The sequence below is a fragment of the Felis catus genome, chromosome B1, assembly GCF_018350175.1.
Source record: "Felis catus isolate Fca126 chromosome B1, F.catus_Fca126_mat1.0, whole genome shotgun sequence".
Lineage (NCBI taxonomy): Eukaryota > Metazoa > Chordata > Mammalia > Carnivora > Felidae > Felis > Felis catus.
In genome coordinates, this window is record NC_058371.1 from 156627518 (window position 1) to 156647525 (window position 20008).

The 20008-nt window shown below is 38.3% G+C and overlaps 1 non-coding gene and 1 pseudogene across 1 annotated transcript; both read left to right on the forward strand.

Moving 5' to 3' along the window:
* The first annotated feature begins 235 nt into the window (after positions 1–235).
* On the forward strand, positions 236–351 carry LOC111560250. Its single transcript, XR_002742008.2, has one exon. It is a non-coding gene; the product is annotated as a U5 spliceosomal RNA (small nuclear RNA).
* Positions 352–10771: 10420 nt separating this feature from the next.
* Positions 10772–11372, forward strand: LOC101082565 (annotated as a pseudogene).
* Positions 11373–20008: the final 8636 nt, after the last annotated feature.

A 20008-nucleotide genomic window follows, 5' to 3' on the forward strand; every position in this document is an offset into this window, starting at 1 on the left:
CAAGCAGGATCCATGCTGAGCCCACTGGGGCTTGATCTCATGACCCTGGGAGCCTGACCTGACCTAAAATCAAGAGTCAGAAGCTCAACCAACTGAGCCATCCAGACACCCCTGGAGAAGACATATTTGTATACAAAATACTATTTATTATAGTTGCAATTAAGTTTATAAAATAATCATTAAATAATAGAGAATTTGTGATATCTGGATATGCTATAAAAATTAAGAGCTCAATATATTCTGGTTTCTCTTCAAATTGCTTACATCTTTAACCTTTTACTAAAAATTTCCATTGAGAGGAACAATTCTATTTCTTAAATCAATTGTTTGAGGCTTCGTTTTACTAGGGCCAAATAAATAAATAAATAAATAAATAAATAGCCCAGGCACTAGAAGCTGATTGTCTGGATTCAAATTCCAACTCCACAACCTATTAGCTGTATGATACTGTGAAAATCACTAAATATCTGTAAAATATGGTAATCATTATACTTAACCTTGGGGTCATTACTGAGATGAAATAAAATAATCAGAGGTCATCACTGTGCCTAGAACATAATAAGTGCTCAAAAAATGGTAGAATGTCAGCATTAGCTTCTATTTATGGTATTGAAAATAAACAATAATATTTTCAATTTTCAACAAGAATACTGATTTCCTAAATATTCTATTGAAAATTTTTGAAAAGTTCTGCCTACATTGTAATCAACTTGCTTTATTTTATTGATTGCAATCATGCTTTATGCATCAGTCAATTACGGCTCAATAGCTACATGGCAGAACACCTCCAAACTGAGTGACTTAAAATAGCTGTCATTTGTTCTCTTTCATACATCTGCAGTTCACCTGTGCATCAGGTCATCTTGGCTAGACTTACCTGGGGGCCTTGATTAAGCTGGGGGGCAACTGGCCTTGGCTCCTCCCTCTGTGTTAGACTCAGGTCTGCTCTGTGGGAGGACATTTTGAGCCCCAAGTTGAAGGGGAAAGTTTTCCCAGGGCCAGGACAGAGTCACAAGGGCCCCACTGCACAAACATAGTTTGAACATTAATTTGAATTACATTTGTTAGTATCCCCTGGCTAATGCCAGCCATGTGGCCAAACCAACATAACAGGGCAAGGAAGCGCACTTCTATAAAGGTGAGAAGAACAATGGTATATTTAAACAGTGTTCTAATCTGCTGTACTCTCTTAATTTGAAAACTATATAATGGATCAATTAAAATGTGAACACTTAGAAAATATGTGTTTATAGCTATTAATATTCTAATATTAACCTCTAATTTTTAAATAATCGTTATCTCATAAATGTTCCCTAAGTTTTTAATAATCAGGATTTCAGAAATGTTCACATCAGTCCTTCCAGGCAAATGAGATAAAATTGTGTACGTTTCCCCACAACATTTAGTAACTATTAGGACAGAAATCTTAGGATCTGTATTAGCCTGCTCAGGCTTCCATAATAAAACACCACAGCTAGGGGGACTTAAAAAACAAAGATTTCATTTTTCACAGTTCTGAAGCCTGGAGATCCAAGATCAAGGGACTGGCAGAGTTGGTTTCTTCTGGGGCTTCCCTTCTTGGCTTGCAAATGGCCACCTTCATGCTGTGGCTTGACACGGGCATCCCTGTGTGCACATGTCTAGTGTCTCTGTGTGCGTGCCCAGATTGCTTCTTCTTATACAGATACCAGTCATACTGGATTAAGGCCCACTGCAGAACAAAGGAAAACATAATGTCATTTTATTTTAATCATGTCTTTAAAGACCTTATCTCCAAACATAGTTAACATTCTGAGGTACTAGATGTTAGGCCTTAATTCAACACGTGAGCTTGGAGGAGACACAATTTAGCCCATAACAGGATTTTTTTTTTAAGTGTTTTTTAGATGTTAGGCAACTCAAAATGCTTGTCCTTCAGGGAAAGGTATACATCCCAAGGGTCAGAGCAGTAGAGTGAGAAGAGCAGTGATGGTGCTGAGATTGAGCTTCAGAACTATGCTTCAGTCCAAATACGGGCACTAATTAGCAGAGTTGTGTGCACTCACAATCATATTTGTAAAAAGTATAACTAAATGCCACTAAATGATTTGGAAAAAATTGGGGGTGGGTTTCTTATTTGAGCACAGACATTTGTGTCTACTATTCATTAGAAGAAGATCTTGGGGCTACTGGGTGGGTCAGTCAGTTATGCATCCAACTATTGATTTCGCTAGGGTCATGATCTCACGGTTCATGGCATCAAGCCCCCTGATGGTCTCTGAGCTGACAGCACTGAACCTGCTTGAGTCTCTCTCTCTCTCTCTCTGCTCCTTCCCCTCTCATGCTCTCTCTCTCTCTCTCTCTCTCTCTCAAAATAAATAAACAATCTTAAAATAAATAAGATCTTAATAATTAGGGAAGTTACTTAAATGGCTTTTTGGGGCCAGGCCATTTACACTACCAATAATTGTTTTCAAGGTTTATTAATCTAATTTTCCTAGCTTCCAAAGATTGGACAGCATGATCAGTGGTTGCAATTTTTTTTAATTTTTTTTCAACGTTTTTATTTATTTTTGGGACAGAGAGAGACAGAGCATGAACGGGGGAGGGGCAGAGAGAGAGGGAGACACAGAATCTGAAGCAGGCTCCAGGCTCTGAGCCAGAGCCTGACGCGGGGCTCGAACTCCCGGACCGCGAGATCGTGACCTGGCTGAAGTCGGACGCTTAACCGACTGCGCCACCCAGGCGCCCCAGTGGTTTCAATTTTTTAAACAAAAGGAATAAACACAAAGTACAATAGTATTGCTTTCAGGTTTTTTCATTCTTACTTAGGGTAATATTACTTAGGTTTTTTCATTCTTACTTAGGTAATATTTATTTTTTTGTTTTTGAGCTTTGTTTCACTTATTATTCCTTTGCTGAATTTAATGTTTTAAATGTGTAACTGATTCAGTTCGTGTTCAGACAGTCATCTCTATGACCAAGGCAAAATGTCCCATGATGCAGTGTATGTCCAGCTTTCTGTCATTTTTAATTTCTCCCAATATTTTGCATGTTTTCAAATTTAACCACTGTATTAAACCTGTGGGTTTTCCTCTCTCATTTGCTTTTTCTGAATGGAAAAATGGCTTTCCAAACCTTTTCTGTACACAAGACACATGTCTACCTTCCTCCATCCTTCCTTCTTTCCTCCCTTCCTTTCTCTCTCTCCCTTTCTCTCTGGTTCTTTCTTCCTTATTTTCTGACTCTATACACTGTAACAGACAAATCAAGAGGCCTGTGAAATATCAGGAAGAAGATAAGGGAATAAATAAATTTGAGATCAGAAATTAGATGTTAATAATATTACTTATTGAGATTACTAAAGAATTAAATAAGTATGGCACAACTTTCTTCTTTTGTTATAATCCTATCTGAAAGGAAACATTGAAAGAAACATTCTTGTAAAGCCAGTTCAATGAAATATTTTAGATATTTAGGAGTCAACATTAAATATTTTAGCAAATGATTTAAAATATGCTTCACCTAAAGTAACCCTGGTTTTAAAGACTCTTTTGGGAAATTATAATAATGAACCATACATTTTTTTTCTCTCTCCTGGAGGGATTTCTTATTAGAGTTTAGGAAGTTAAATCTTAAGCTGTAAAATAAAATATGCCAAGCTTTGTAGGATATTTTCTCTTAGAGATAATAAATTATAAGTGTGGTCTCCTCATGTACTACATATTCTCTTCTCAGCGTTATATCATCCATTCAAAACAAAGCAAAACTGAAACTGCAGGGAAAGAAAAGGAGTGTGTGTAGATATACATTTATTTACCACCCATTGAGACATAAAGACCCTAAATGCTAATTTTTTGCTCAGTTGTCATGTCTACCAAGTGCCTGGTATATATGTCGGGCCTTAGTTGATTATTGAAGGATCTATTATCAGTCTGAAACTCCTGTTTCTACTCTTCCATTAACAATGGCTCTGCTATGTCTAAGACTCTACAGATTTGTAACTCAGAAAGTCTTATGGGAAAAATTCAGATGAAGATACCATGAATCAATTCTACGTACTTTCTTCTTTTTAGACTAAAACAAACATAAATAAAGGGGAAAAAAAAAGAAGGAAGAGATGCTAATTACACAGCCTGACACAAGTCATGTGGCTTTCCTGGGTCATTCCTACATAAGCAGTGATTTAGAAAGCCAGTGGTTTTTCATTTTGTTACTCCATTGCTCCCTAGGGTCTCCAAGCCATACTCTCAGTGATTCCCTACTTCAGGGTGACTGGAGAACCAAAGAGATCTGCTAGGCCCTTCAGGATGTTTTAAGGGCCAGGCCTGAAAGTAATATAATCCTTTCTCCAAAGTTTTCTTGACGAGGTGTTAGTCACAGGGCCCATTTTTTTTGCAAGAGAATCTGATAAATGAAAAGCAGTACATCTTTTGGTACAGTCATAATCTCTGCCAGTTTGGGCAAGTAAGAAAACAACAAAAGTGTGTAATGGAGATTGAGGTTAAGAAGATCAATAGTAAGTATTGATTAAATGCTTTAATATATCAATAGAGGCAGAAGTGATTAGCTTTAGGGCTAGGAAGAATCTTACATTCAACTAAACCAAATTCTTTATTATATAAATGAGGAAATTGATGTCCATTTATCCATTTCTTCTTTCTTCCATTTAGCATTTATTTGCTAAATGCTTTGTGTATGTGAGGCTATGCTCTCTGTATATGTATTGGGAATGAGATAACATTTAAAGAAGTTCAGAGACTTTGGGGGAATATCTTGAATTAACAATGCACTAAACGCTGTATGTACAGGGTGCTGTGGGACCATAACAGTAAGAACACCACACTCTCCATGAAGATTAGGATTTGAGACCTTGGAACTAAAGAAGCATGTTCATGCAGAGTCAGTAGGAAAATTCAGACCAACAAGTTTGGATTGGGCAGGGAGGACGACATACAGGCAAAGGAAAACCCATTTGAAGGGATAGTGAAGCTGGAATAATCAGAGAAAGGCATATCTTTCAAAAAGGTCACTCTGAGTCAGGAAAAGTGATTTGATTAAACTCCAGAACTCAGTTTGTTACCTGAAATTCAGTGCAGGTTTCTAGAATTCCAGCCCATTTCTCTTCCTCTTTGGAAAGACATATACGTAGGTAGGTTAAAGGCTTCAAATGTGAAACTGCTATATTTTCTGTGTTCCAGTTTTAACTGTGTAAATGAATTATTTGTTGACCCCTTAGATTCCCATCTAAAAAATGGGGGCATAGTAACAATGATTTCCTCATGTTTTTGTGAGATGTAAATGAAATAGTGACAAAAAATCACTTAAATAAGTTCTTGGTTTAGAATATGCATTCAATAAATGCTTGCATATATTAATATTATTACCTGTTTAAGTGTATAAGATACTAAGTATTTATGAGGCTTTAATGACTTAAAGACTAATTCACTGATTCATCAATTCCCTGAAGCTCATTACATGGATAGCTATAGCCAAAGTCATATTACACTGGATTATGTGTTTTATTGGTTAAAACAACTTTGCTCAATCCCACAGGTGCTTTGACAGTTTATCCAAATGATCAAAACATTAAGGCTATTGAGTACAAAGTACTATATTTGCCATAAATATCATGAGGTAGAACATTCCAAAAACATTTATTGAGATTTAGGAGTAGAGAATCAGTATCTTTTTCTTAGTAATCATGAGTTAAGGATATGTTAAAATCTATTATTTGCTTACACCAGGGTCTCCATCTATTATGGCAAACAGGCTATTAAATAAGAGTCATGAGAGCCAATTCTAGAAGTGAAACAGTAATAGGACATCATCATTATATTACATTACAAGTTACAATTAATTCATAAGAAGTGGAAATCTGTAGGGAGAAGATGGTCCATAAAGCTAGACAAATTTGATTCTGAACTCTGTGCTATATGTGAGTTGTGTCCTCTTATGGTTGTTCCTTAGAGTTCTGTACTAATTTTCCCCATTTGAGGAATGGAAGTAAAAATTCATTCCATATGATATTTTTGTAGAAATTAAATGACTGATTTCTTCATTTGTTCTAGGTACATACATTTAACATTACAATATCTCTAAAATTAGCATCAGTTCTAGCATAGGTAGCACGCCGTAGTTTAATTGGTAATGTTTTTCTTTCTTAGGGACACGTGAGTTAATGATGTGTCTTGCAATTGATGGATTTGCTGAAGTAAAAAATACACAGTTTACCCAAGTACTTAATGGTGACATCAGTTTTATTTTCCTTTTTTTTTTTCTGGTTTCTCCATGCCACAAAGTATTCGTTCATATAGAAACATATCAAATAGAGTAAATGAGCATTCAGGAGAACTACCCAGATATGCAATACTAAGAATAAAATGTTAGAAAATTAAAAAAAAATAGAAAACAGCAGATGTTTGGAGTTGAATTACGGAGACAAAAAGTCAGTTTGTATTATGTAATCATTTACATAAAGGAATAGTAACAGATATCACTTTGAGGGATGTAACAGAAATGGTAACAGGTTAGTACTAAAGACTCCTCGACCTTCTCAGGGAAGATTCATACGTGCTTCCACCAGTGGACTTAACTTCTTTTCTCAGCTGGTGTGTGTGTGTGTGTGTGTGTGTGTGTGTGTGTGTGTGTGTGTGTGTGACACCATACATCTGTATGCCTAAATCATATTTCCCAACACCCTATATTGTATTCCCCATGATTTTAAGAGAATTCTTGAACCTATAAAGTAATTATACTATAAGGTGAAAAGTCACCTTTTAAAGTTAAAAGTAAAAGCGGGGGTGCCTGGGTTGTTTAGTCAGGTAAGCATTTGACTCTTGATTTTGGCTCAGATCATAATCTCGTGATTCATGAGATTAAGCCCTGTGTTGGGCTTTATACTGGCAGCATAGAGCATGCTTGGGATTCTATCTCTATCTCTCTCTCCCTCCCTCCCTCCCTCCCTCCCTCCCTCCCTCCCTCCCTCCCTCTTTGCTCCTCTCTCTCTCTCTCTCTCTCTCTCTCTCTCTCTCTCTCTGTCTCTCAAAATAAATAAACAACAACAACAACAAAAACTTTAAAGCTCATTGGATACTATAGTGGCATTATTTTTCCAACTCCATTAAAATGTTTTAATCAGAGAACATTTTATTTAAAGAAAATTTTCTCAGAAGTCTAATATTTAACGCAGTTGAAAGCAGAGCTACTCACAAAAAAGAGATGGCATGATCCACTGTCATCTTTCTGGCTCTTCCCTTACAACCTTTCTCCCAGGAGGCACTCAGAGGGAGCTGGCTCTTTGCAACAGCCAGGACACAATTTGCAAACCACTGCCACAAAGTATGGGTGTGTAAAGTGTGAGACTGCATGCTAGCCTGTCGAGGTAGAACTCTGTATCGGAATTTGGGAACAAAGTGAGAACTGTTCTAATATTTTATTTTTTTATGATGATTTCATCTATTTCTAATTTCAGTAAAGATTCAATTGCTGTATGCATTCAGAAAAAAAGATAAGATGTGAAAATGTTTTAGAATATTGTGCCAGTTAAAAAAATTATTATTGATTGCACATTCACTATAAACACAGATATACTCTATTTTGATAATTCAGAAGAAAATATGTTGGATTCACAGGTCAGTAACAAAATAAATAGCAAAGAACAAGAAAAATCATTCATTGTCAGACTATACTTTCATAAAGTTGATGATGCTAAAACTCTGCTCTTGAACTTAAGGATGATATTAATTCTTTGAAGCCTTGAAGGCAATAACTATTTTACACTGAGTAGATAGTGATACTCTCTCTTAAGTGTTAGCTACCATTCCTCAATATCCAGGAAACTTTAAAAAAATATGGCTTTATTTTAGTGGTGAGATTTCTTTGTAAACCAATAACCAATACACATTACACCCTAATAGAAAATAAACCTTTTTCCTGGATTTTTATTTTGTATTGGTACATGCCATGCTACACACAATTAGTTCTTTTCCTTCTGTCTGCAATTCGGCATTACTAACAGAGTATCATTTTGTAACTTATCTTGTAGGTGTTTACTAACATTATTCAATATATACCTTTATGCATTATTCATTATTCAATATATAATGTGTAAAAGAACGTATTTCTACCTAACAGCTCTTTGGTAACACTAAGCATACAAATAACATAAAAGAAACTGAATTGATCATGTGGTAGAAACTACACTAGTGACAGCCAGAATAATGAAAGTTTTTATAGTTTGTATAATACACATGATCCAGAAAGTTTTGTGAAAGTCAAATGTAAAGTATTGATTTTTTGAAAGTAGGGTTTGACCTATATTAAACAATACGGTGTGGTATACATATCTGACATAAAACTTGTGTAACATTTGATTTGATTTCTTTACATATTGTAATACAAATGTAGTTGCAGCATTAGCACTCTATCATGGCACACAATTATCATTTCTTTTTTTTTAGTGGGAATAATTCAGAACTAATCTCTTGGCAGGTTTGATTACTAGAATACAATACTATTGTCTGTATTCACTGTACTGGACCTTAGATCTCCAGGATTCGTCTACTAGTTGCAAGTTTGTACCCTGAAACAACATCTCTCCTATTCTTCCACCCCCAAGCTCCTGGTAGCCATTTTGCTCTGTTTTTTTACAAGTTTGGCTTTTTTAGATTCCGCACTTAACTGATACCATGCAGTATCTGTCTCTGTCTGATTTATCCCCCTTAGCATATGTCCTCAAGATCGTTCTATGTTTTCACAAATGGCAGAATTTTCTTTTTCCTCGTGGCTGAATAATATTACACACACACACACACGCGCGCGCGCGCGTGTGCATTTTTTCATCCATTCGTACTTTGATAAACAGGTTGTTTCCATTTCTTGGCTATTGTGAAAAATGCTGCAATAGACATGGGAGTGCAGATATTCTTTGAGAGTGGTTTCATTTCCATCAGATTCCATCAGATATATATCTAGACGTGGGACAGCTGAATTATATGAGAGGTATTCCTTTAATTTTCTTCATTATAGTAAAAGTAGACAAACATACACATGCATATACACATATAGCCAAAGAAATACTTTTTCTTTTTTTTTAATTCTTAATCTTAGAAATTCCCAGATACATAATGATAGGTGGCTGTGGGTAATAGACTTAGTAATATGTTTCTATATTATATCAGTGAAAACTTATTTATAAAAATTATGTGAAATAAAAGTAACATCTTTATATTTAGTACTGTTGAATTGACTACCATTAAAATCAATAATTTAAGTATTCACATGCATATTTACATATAGATAAATAAGGCAGAGACACAAGAGAAAGGCATTAACAATTTAGAAAGAATAATTATGCATACACATACATATTCAGCAGGAATTTTTTAATGGATTTCAGAGTTTATAACTATAGTGATTATTTGGGGTTATAAAAGAGGCATTGAAATAGAATATTACAAAAGATAAAATCTATGAGGAAATATTTAGAGATCTCTCAAATCATGAGATATGATAAAGTTGTTTCTTCTCTTTATATCTGGTGTACATTAGCAATGTGAATTCTCACTTGTTAAGCATAGATCTTTTTCCTTCTTTGTCCTCCGAACTACAAAACTTAAATACGACTGGTTTGATATGAACGTGTGGTCCTGTATTCCCAGAGATTTTTTTATTTACTTCTCTTACTATTTGAAATCTCTTAAAGAATTTAAATCTAAACAATATTTATTGTGGAATATGTTGCTCTAAAATTAGATGAGAATTTTTCAGACATCAAAATGACAATTCCTTATTTTTGGAAAAATGCTATGCCATTTAAGAAATCAACATAAAAAAAAGTCAACATGAATCAGTTCTAAATATTGTGTTACTTAAAGGCAATAGCTTCAAATACTATTTTCCTGGGGTGAAAAACAAGGCAGCTTTTTTCTGTCGTTAAGAAATTTATTGTCCCTACGTGCCGTAAGCGATTCCTCTCTGATGCAACCACATTCTTTTTTTTTTTTTAATAAAATGTCCACTTTAATATTTATCATACAAATTTGTCCTTACACTTACCTGAAAATTATAAGAAGACAATTTGTACATGTCACAATCATATTACTATGCATATAAGAACAACTACACATAATTGTTTACTCAACTATATCAGGATAATACACAAGATTTTTGTTTGTTTTAGACTTCTTAGTTAAAAGAAAACACCAAATAAGGAAAATGAGTTTCCAAAGATTAAGTTAATAACAATACAAATGCACATTCTTGTGGAGAAGCTGACTTAAGTTAAGGCACAACAGTCTTTGTTATACCTCATTTACTTTAGCTAAAAAAGTGTCAGTAGCAACTTCCTCTTCTTGGAACACATGTGAAGAGGTCATTAAAATGAATTATGTGGAATTTTCCTGAAGAGGGCAGAGAAACCTTAAGGGGTAGTATGCTGCCTACCTAAATCTTGACCAAGAATAACTACTTTATGTGTTTTCCAAGTAGTATCTATTGATACATGGGATTTTGGGGGTAAAAATGCACCACACTGACACCTGATGGTAGACTTCCAGCTTTCAGAACTTCCAGAAAATACATTTCTGTTGTTAAGACAGCCAGCCTATGGTATTTTGTTATGGCAGCCTTAGCAGACTAAGACATACAGCATACTAGACAAAAACTGGACTAACACAATAATTAAGACAATTATATGTTCAGTTAAGAACTTACTTGCTATCCCCAGAGGAAGAGAGCACAATAGTGGTCAGTGGAGATTCCAGTGTCCCAGACTCAGCTAGAGGTGAGTATGGTGGAGCAGGAGCCCACAGCTGAGCAGCTAGTGCAAACTGTAGCCGAGAATGAGAAGGATGAGCACTGGGTCACCTATAAGCCAGCGGCCCAGAAGAGCATCCAGGAGATCCAGGAGCAGGACAAGATGATGAGAATCTGTGCAAGAACAAGGAGACACTGTGGGGCTGTGTAGCTCTGTCTGCTGACCCTGCCATCCCCAAGGTTGTTGTGACCTGCCTGACCCTGGTGTGTAGCCTGGCCCTAGGCCCCCTGGACCTGGACCTGGAGAACTTTCAAGAAGCAGTCCTCTGTGTGGAAGTAGGGCATGGAATGCCAGATAAAAATCTCTTTCCCAATCAACCGGGAGATTATGTCCAGCATGAAGTACATCCAGCACATGTAGAGAGAAGGCATCAAGATTGACAAGACCAATACCTGGTGGGGAACTACAGGCCTAGGCAGAGGAGTACAAGTTCCAGTCCCCCGTGGAGAGGATGCCCAAGGGTAGGCTGGCTCGTGGCATCTACAACATCAAGTCCTGCTTCACAGACAATGACAAGACTGACCACCTGTTCTGGGAGTGGAATCTTACCATCAAAAAGGAACAGAAGGACTGAGCCCTGGCCCCTGGGCTAGGAGGCAGGCAGGCCTTCAACAGAAGGATGGACCTGTCTGATGTACCCCACCTCTCCCACCACCACTACCCATCCCACATCCTCACCAAAGTGCTGATGGTTCTGCCCCTGGCCAGCTCTAGCCATCCCTCCCAGACCTGCCTGCAGGCTCCAGCTTCCTTGGTGGTCTGGCCTTGCTGCTTCTGCCTTTACTGGGTAGAGGGGAAGAGGGAGACTCTAGCTCATGCCTCCAACCTCCCCTGCTGTACCCCATCGGGGTCCACCACCCGTCCTAAGGCTCTGACTTTTCCAAGGAAATCTGATGGGGTGCTTAGCCCTCTGTGCGCCTTTGCAGTTGCCTTGAATCTTGTTTCTTCTCTTTTCCTGGGGTGGGGGTGGGGGTGGGGAAGGATGCATGATTCGAGGCCTCTTGGGGACCAGCCACCTGTCTCTGGTCAGTTAGTCCATCGCTGCCAGTAACCGCCTGTGATGTCTTCACGTGTGGAACGTGTGGTGTGGGGCCATCACTAACCTTTAACCCCTCCTTTCCACCCCCCCCCATGTCTGCATGAGCACATGGTCTCTCTCTATCCCTGCCCCATATGTAATCCCCGTGGCCCAGGTACGTGTGTAACAAGCCCCCTCCCCAGGCCAGGGCTGCGCGGAAGGCCCCAGGGGCTTGGGAAAAGCCAAATTGCCAAAACTGAAGTAGCCTCCCTTCCCATCTGGGAGGCCACGTGTCCTCATTCCTTTGCCTTCTTTGTCCGAGTGGGCAGCGCTGGAGCCTACGACGCCCCCCCCCGGCCCCCTCCCCGGCAGACAGCCCCCTTCCCGTGAAGCCCGCAGCTGAGCCTTACTGTCTCATCTGCCGGCTTGGAAGGTGTGCCTGCCCTGTCTGTGTTAATTGCCTCCATAAGTGCAGTCTCTGGGCCCCCTGGCCTGCCACCTCTGCCCTCAGGCTTGAGTCTGTCTTCTCTGGCAGGCACTCCTCAGATCCAGCCAGGACAACTGTGGGACCAAGCAAGCACAGCCAGAGCCCTCCCCTGTGCCTCCCCTCTCCTTCCCACTTCTCCCCTCCCCTCCCCCCTTCTTCCCTCCACTTGCCTCTACTTGTCTATAATTCTCAGGAGCCTGATCCTGCTTCTTTTCTGACCAAGAAATTAACTACCGTGAAGGAAAAAGAAAAGAAGGAGGAGGAGGAGACGATGAGGAGAAGGGGGAGGAGGAGGAGGAGGAGGAGGAGGGGAGGAGGAGGAGAGGAGGAGGAGAGGAGGAGGAGGAGGAGAGGAGGAGGAGGAGGAGGAGGAGAGGAGGAGGAGGAGGAGGAGGAGGAGGAGGAGGAGGAGAGGATGAGGAGAAAGGGGAGGGGGAGGAGGAGGAGGAGGAGGAGGAGGAGGAGGAGGAGGAGGAGGAGAAGAAGAGGAGGAGGAAAGAAAAAAGGCCAGGGAAGGGGAAGGGAAGCAGGAGAAAGAAGAAATAATTTACTTACAACAACATCAGAATAATGGTTGTCCCAAATGTTTGTTAAGTATTTATTTACACCAAAGAACTTAGAACTACTTTAGATCAAAGTAAACACACTCATGCATGCACACACTTTTTTTTTCTTTTCCCAAATTTTTATTTCGAATCCAGTTAGTTAACATACAGTGTAATATTAGTTTCAAGAGTAGAATTTAATGATTCATCTATTACATTAGAGCACCCAGTATTCATCACAAATGCCCTCCTTAATACCTATCATCGGCCCACTTTCCATCCAGTAGCCTTCAGTTTATTCTCTTTATATAAGAGTCTGTTTCTTGATTTCTTTCTCTTTTTTTATTCCCTCTGTGTTCATTTGTTTGGTTTCTTAAAGTCAACAAGTGGGTGAAATCATATGGTATTTGTTTTTCTCTTGACTATTTCTCTTCCCATAATACTTTCTGACTAAATCCACTTTGTTACAAATGGCAAGAATTCATACTTTTTGATGGCTGAGTAATATTTGTGTGTGTGTGTGTGTGTGTGTGTGTGTGTACATATCTATACATACACATACATACCACATCTTGTTTATCTGACATTTGGGCTTTTTCCATAAATTGGCTATTGTTGATAATGCCCCTATAAACGTTGGATGCATTGTCACTCTGAATCAGTATTTTTTTTACCCTTGGGGTAAATACCTGGTAGTGTAATTTCTGGGCCATAGAGTAGTTCTATTTTTAACTTTTAGAACTTGGGGTGCCTGGGTGGCTGAGTAGGTTAAGCATCCAACTTTAGCTCAGGTCATTGTTTCATAGTTCTTAAGTTCGAGCCCCATACTGAGCTCTCTGCTGTCAGTGCACAGCCTGCTTTGGATCATCTGCCCCATGTCTCTCTGCCCCTCCCCTGCTTGCACTCTCTCTCAAAAATAAATAAACATTAAAAGAAGAAGGAGGAGGAGGAGAAGGAGGAACTCCATCCTGTTTTCCAGAGTGACTGTACCAGGTTGCAATCCCACCAATAGTGTAAAAGAGTTCCTTTTCGTCTACATCCTTGCCAATACTTGTTGTTTCCTGTGCTGTTATTTTAGCCCTTCTCGCAGGTGTAAGATGAGATCCCATTGTAGTTTTGATTTGTAGTTCCCTGATGATGAGTGATGTTGAGCTCTTCTCATGTGTCTGTTAGCCATCTCTAAGTCTTGTTTGGAAAAATATCTATTCATATCTTCTACCCATTTTTTAACTGGATTATTTGATTTTGGGGGGTATTGAGTTTAATAAGTTCTTTTTAGATCTTGGATACTAGTCCTTCATCAGACATGTCATTTTCAAATATATTCTCCCACTCTGTAGGTTGCCTTTTAATTTTGTTGAGTGTTTTCTTTTGCTGTGCAGAAGCTTTTTATCTTGATGAAGTTCCAATAGTTGATATTTACTTTTGTTTACCTTGCCTCAGGGGACATATCTAGTAAGAAGTTACTACAAACTGTGTCAAAAAGGTTGCTGCCTGTGTTCTCTAGGATTGTGATGGTTTCCTGTCTCACACGTAGGTCTTTTAACCAGTTAGAATTTATTTTTGTGTATGGTGTAAGAAAGTGTTCCAGTTTCATTCTTCTGCATGTTGCTGTCCAATTTTCCCGGTACCATTTGTTGAAGAGACTTTTTTTCATTGGATATTCTTTCCTGCTTTGATGAAGATTAGTTGACCTTATAGTAGTGGGTCCATTTCTTTTTTTTTATTTTTTCTTTTTTAATATTTATTTTTGAGGGAGGGAGAGAGTGCAAGCGGGGGAGGAGCAGAGAGAGAAGGGAGGGGGCACAAAATGGGAAGCAGGCTCCAGGCTTTGAGCTGTCAGCACAGAACCTGATGAGGGACTGGAACTCATGAGCCATGAGATCATGACCTGAGCTGAAGTTGGATGCTTAGCCATCTGAGACATCCCGAAGCCCTGTTGTGGGTTCATTTCTAGGTTTTCTATCCTGTTTTATTGATGTATGTTTTTGTGCTAGTACCATACTGTTTTTTGATCACTACAGCTTTGCAATAAAGCTAGAAAGTCTGGAATTGTTATGCCTCCAGGTTTGCTTTTCTTTTTCAAGATTTTTAAGATTGTTTTGGCTATTTGGGGTCTTTTTTGGTTCCATACAAGTTGGATTGTTCTAGATCTGTGCAAATTGTTGGTGGTGTTTTGATAGAGTTTGTTTAAATGTGTAGAGTGCTTTGGGTAACAGACATTTTAATAGTATGTGTTCTTCCAATCCATGAGCATGGAATGTTTTCCCATTTGTTTGTGTTCTCTTCAATATCTTTCATAAGTGTTCTATGATTTTCAGAGTACAGATTTTTTACCCCTTTGGTGGGTTTATTCCTAGGTATCTTATTATTTTTGGTGCAATTGTAAATGGAATCGATTCCTTGATTTCTCTTTCTGCTGATTTATTATTTGTGTACAGAAATGCAACAGATTTCTCTATGTTGATTTTGTATCTTATAATTTTGTTGAATTCATGTATTGGTCCTAGCAAATTTTTGGTGGAAACTTGGGTTTTCTACATAGAGTACCATGTTGTCTTCACATAGTGAACGTTTGACTTCCTTGCTGGTTTGGATGCCTTTTATTTCTTTTTGTTGTCTGATCGCTGAAGGTAGGACTTCCAGTACTATGTTAAATAACAATGGTGGAGTGTACATCCCTGTCTCATTCCTGACCATAGAAGGCAAGCTCTTGTTTTTTCCCCATTGAGGATGATATTAGCTGTGTGATTTCCCTGTATGGCCTTTATTATGTTGAAGTATGTTCCCTCTGTCCGTACTTTGTTGAGGGTTTTTATCATGAATTGAGGCTGTACTTTGCAAATGCTTTTTTTTTTTGCATCTATTGGAAGGATCATATGGATCATATCCATATGATGAAGGATATGATGAAGGATAAAGTTCTTATCCTTCATTTTATTAACGTTGTGTATCACATTGATTGATTTGAGAACGTTGAACCATGCTTCCAGCCCAGGAATAAATCCCACTTGATCACAATGAACGGTTCTTTTAATGTACCGTTGGATTCGATTTGCTAGTATTTTTTTTGAGAAGTTTTGCATCCATGTTCATCAGAAATATTGGTCTCTAGTTCTATTTTTTAGTGGAGTCTTTGTTTTTGGAATCAGGGTAATGTTGGCCTCAATGAATTTGGAAGTTTCCTTACATTTCTATCTTTTGGAATAGTTTGGAACATATAGGTATTAACTCTTCTGTAAATGTTTGGTAGAATTCCCTTGTGAAATCATCTGGCCCTGGACTTTTGTTTGTTGGGAGATTTTTGATTGCTGGTTGCATTTCTTTACTGGTTATTGATCTGCTCAAATTTTCTATTTCTTACTGTTTAAATTTGGTATTTTATATGTTTCCAGAAATTTATCCATTTCTTCCAAGCTGTCCAGTTTGTTGGCCTATAATTTTCCATAATATTCTCTTATAGTTGCTTATATTTCTGTGGTGTTGGTTGTTATTTTTCCTCTCTCATTTGTGATTTTGTTTATTTGGGTCTCTTTTCAAGTCTGGTTAGGGGATAATCAATTTTAGGGGTTTATTAACTTATGAATTTAAAGGTTTATTAATTTTTTCAAAGAATAAGCTTCTGGTTTCATTGATCTGTTTTTTAGTTTCTAGTTTATTTGTTGGTTTCTATTCTAATGTTTATAATTTTCCTTCTCCTGCTGGCTTTAGATTTGCTTTTTGTTCTTTTTCTAGCTCCTTTAGATGTAAGGTTAGGTTGCTTATTTGAGATTTTTCTTGCTTCTTGAGGTAGGCCTATTTTCCTGTATACTTTCCTCTATGAGTGCTCTTGTTGTTTCCCCAAAATTTTGGACCGTTGTGTTATAATTTTCATCTGTTTTCATGTATTTTTTAAAAATGTCTTCTTTAATATCTTGGTTGACTCATTCATTTTTTAGCAGTATGTTGTTTAACCTGCATGTATTTGTGGTCTTTTCAAGTTTTTTTCTTATAGTTGACTTCAAGTTTCATAGCATTGTGTTCTGGAAATATGCATGGTATGTACTTGTTAAGTCTGATTTTTGACCTAGTTTGTGATCTGTGCTGAAGAATGTCCCATGTGCATTTGAAAAGAATGTGTATTCTGCTGTTTTAGGATGAAATGTTCTGAATATATCTGTTAAGCTCATCTGGTCCAGTGTGTCATTCAAGTCATTTTTTTTTCTTGTTCATTTTCTGCTTAGATGATCTGTCTATTGCTGTAAGTGGGGTGTTAAAATTCCCTACTATTATTGTATTGTTATCAATGAATTCCTTTATGGTGGTCATTATTTTTTTTTTATATTTTTGGTGCTCTGTTTTGGGGGAATAAATATTTGTAACAGATCTTCCTATTGGATAGTCCCCTTTATCTTGACATGGTGCCCTTTTGATCTCTTGTTATAGACTTTGGTTTAAAATCTAGTTTGTCTGACATATGTATGGCCACTCTGGCTGTTTTTTGATTTCCACCTGCATGATAAATATTTCTCCACCCTCTCTCTTTGAATATGCAAGTGTCTTTAGGTATAAAATAAGTCTATAGGAGGCAGCATACAGATGGGTCTTTGTTTGTTTTTATCTATTCTGACACCTTATGTCTTTGGATTGGAGTATTTAGTTCATTTCCATTCAAAGTAATTTTTGATACATATGTATTTTATGTCATTATTATTTATTTTGTCATTGTGTCTGGAAATTTTTTCTGTTCCTTTCTAGTGTTTGTCAGTTTTGGTATTTTTTCTCCCTCAAAGAATCACCTTTAATCTTTTTACAGGGCTGATTTAGTGGTTATGGACACGTTTAGTTTTTGTTTGTTTGGGAGACTTTTTCTCTCTTTCTGTTCTGAATGATAATCTTGCTAGAAAGAGTATTCTTGGCTGCAGATTTTTCCTGTTGAGTATATTGAATATATCACATATAGCACCCTTTTGGCTTGACAAGTTTCTGTGGAGAGCTAGCCTTATGGGTCTTCCCTTATAAGTTAGAGACTTCCCTTGTCTTGCTGTTTTTGTGTTGTTGTTGTTGTTGTTGTTGTTGTTGTTTATCACTATAGTTTGCAAATTTAACTACAATATGCCTTGGTGTTGGCCTGCTTTTGTTGGTTTTGATGGGTGTTCTCTGTGCCTCCTGGATTTTTATATCTATTTCCTTCCCCAGATTAGGGACATTTTCAGCTATTGTTTCCTCAAATAAACCTTCTACCCACTTTCTCTTCTTGTAGGACTCCTCTGATACAAATGTTATGGTGTTTCATGAAGTCACTGAACTCCTTAAGTCTACTCTCATGATCCATAATTATTCTTTCTCTTTTTTGTTCAGCTTCATTATTTTCCATTATTTTAGCTTATGTATCACTAATTTGTTCCTCTTTCATCCCTGTGGTAATTATATTCAGTCAGTTTTGAATCTCGGTTATTGCATTTTTCATTTCTGACTGTTTTTTTTAACTCTGTGGTAAGGGTCTCCCTGAGGTCTGCTATGTTTTTCTCAAGCCCAGTGATTATCCTTGATTGTTGCTTTAAATTTTCCATCAGGCACATAACATATATGTTTTGATTAGATCTCTGGCTGTGACCTTTTCTTGTTCTTTCTTTGGGGATGCATTGCTCCATCTTAGCATTCTGTCTGAGTCTCTTCTTCTATGGATTAGAAAAGCCTGTTATGTTTTCTGCTCCAAAGAGCAACGGCTTATGAAGAAGAGGTCAGATATTGTCCAGGTTCTGGCACTTCAGGGAGTGCCTCTGCTGTGTTCTGTGTACACTCTGCTGCTGTGTTTTGACTACTCTAACTCTCAGACCAGTCATATGCAGAATCTCTCCTTGCCTGTAATGGGCAGTGTTTGGACCTTGGCCAGAGTGTGGCAAGTTTTAACTAGGTGTGCTCTAGTCTGCTTGTTAAATGAGACCTGATGCTACTTCCACTAGAAATGAAGCCTTGCAGAACTCTCTGGTCAATAGATGTAGTGTATGAGCATTTGTTATGATTTTCTGAGATAGGGGCCCACTGCACTGTTCCTTAGGCACACTTGCCCAAGAGAAGCAGTACCAGTAGAAGGCAGGGGGGCAGGACTTGTTGTAAGCAGTTTAGTCAACCAGTGTTGGTACTGTACTGTTTACTGAAGTTGGTTTCTACCAAAAGACGGGAGGGAAATGGTGCCAGCCAGCTCCTTTGTCCCTGGAGAGGGGTCTCCATGCTTGCTGCTCTCAGGGAAGGAGTCTCAGAAGAGTAAATAATTATCCCTTGTGTGTCCCAGACATTTTTCAGATCACTGTTTTCATCCTGTCTGCCTCTGGGTTCCTTGGAGGCCTGGAGCAGCACTGTGTACTTTGGGCCAAACCTGCTGACTTCTAAAACTCAAAACTTTACGGACCTGGTGTGGCAGGACCTGCAAAGGTCCTCTGGAGGAGGGTCTCACCACACTGAGACTGATGAAGGTTTGACTGAAAATGGCAGTTGTGCCAGAGTGCAAAGGCATGGGATTTGGATCAAAACAGGCTAAACAACCAGTGTCCAGGTTAGCTGCCCTGAGCAGGTGTTTCTGTGCCTATGCTGATGGGCAGGGGAGGGAAATGGCACCTGCAGCCTCTCTTATTGCTGGAGAGGCATCTCTGAAAATTCCACCTCTCCAGGAATAGGGAACAGTCTCTCCCTGTGTGCCTTAAGTGATACTTAAGGATACTTATCTGCCTTAGGATTGCTTGCCTGTTTTCTTTCCAGGAGTAGGGCAGTACCCTCAGGGCTCTGTCCTAGAATCACCCACCTACCTTTGACCCCCACTGGTTGCCAAAACTCACAAAAATCAGCTCCCGTCATTTTACCAGTCAGTGGCTTTAGGGAAGTATCCTCCTTTTGCATTCCCCTGTGCCTTCCATCGCCCTCCCCCCCCACACACACACTCTTGCACACAATAATTTTATGTTACAGCCTAGCAAAGATAAGGCTCTGAGTAAAATTTCAAAATGTGTATTGAAATAGAAAATTCTGATCATACTGAGTTTACATGAACATTTAATACAGATTATCTTTGTATTCATATCTTTAAAGAAGCAATTTAATACCATACTGTCTTGATGACGACAGCTTTTTAGTAAAGGCTAAAGTCTGGGATTGTGATGCCTCCCACTTTGGTTTTCTTTTTC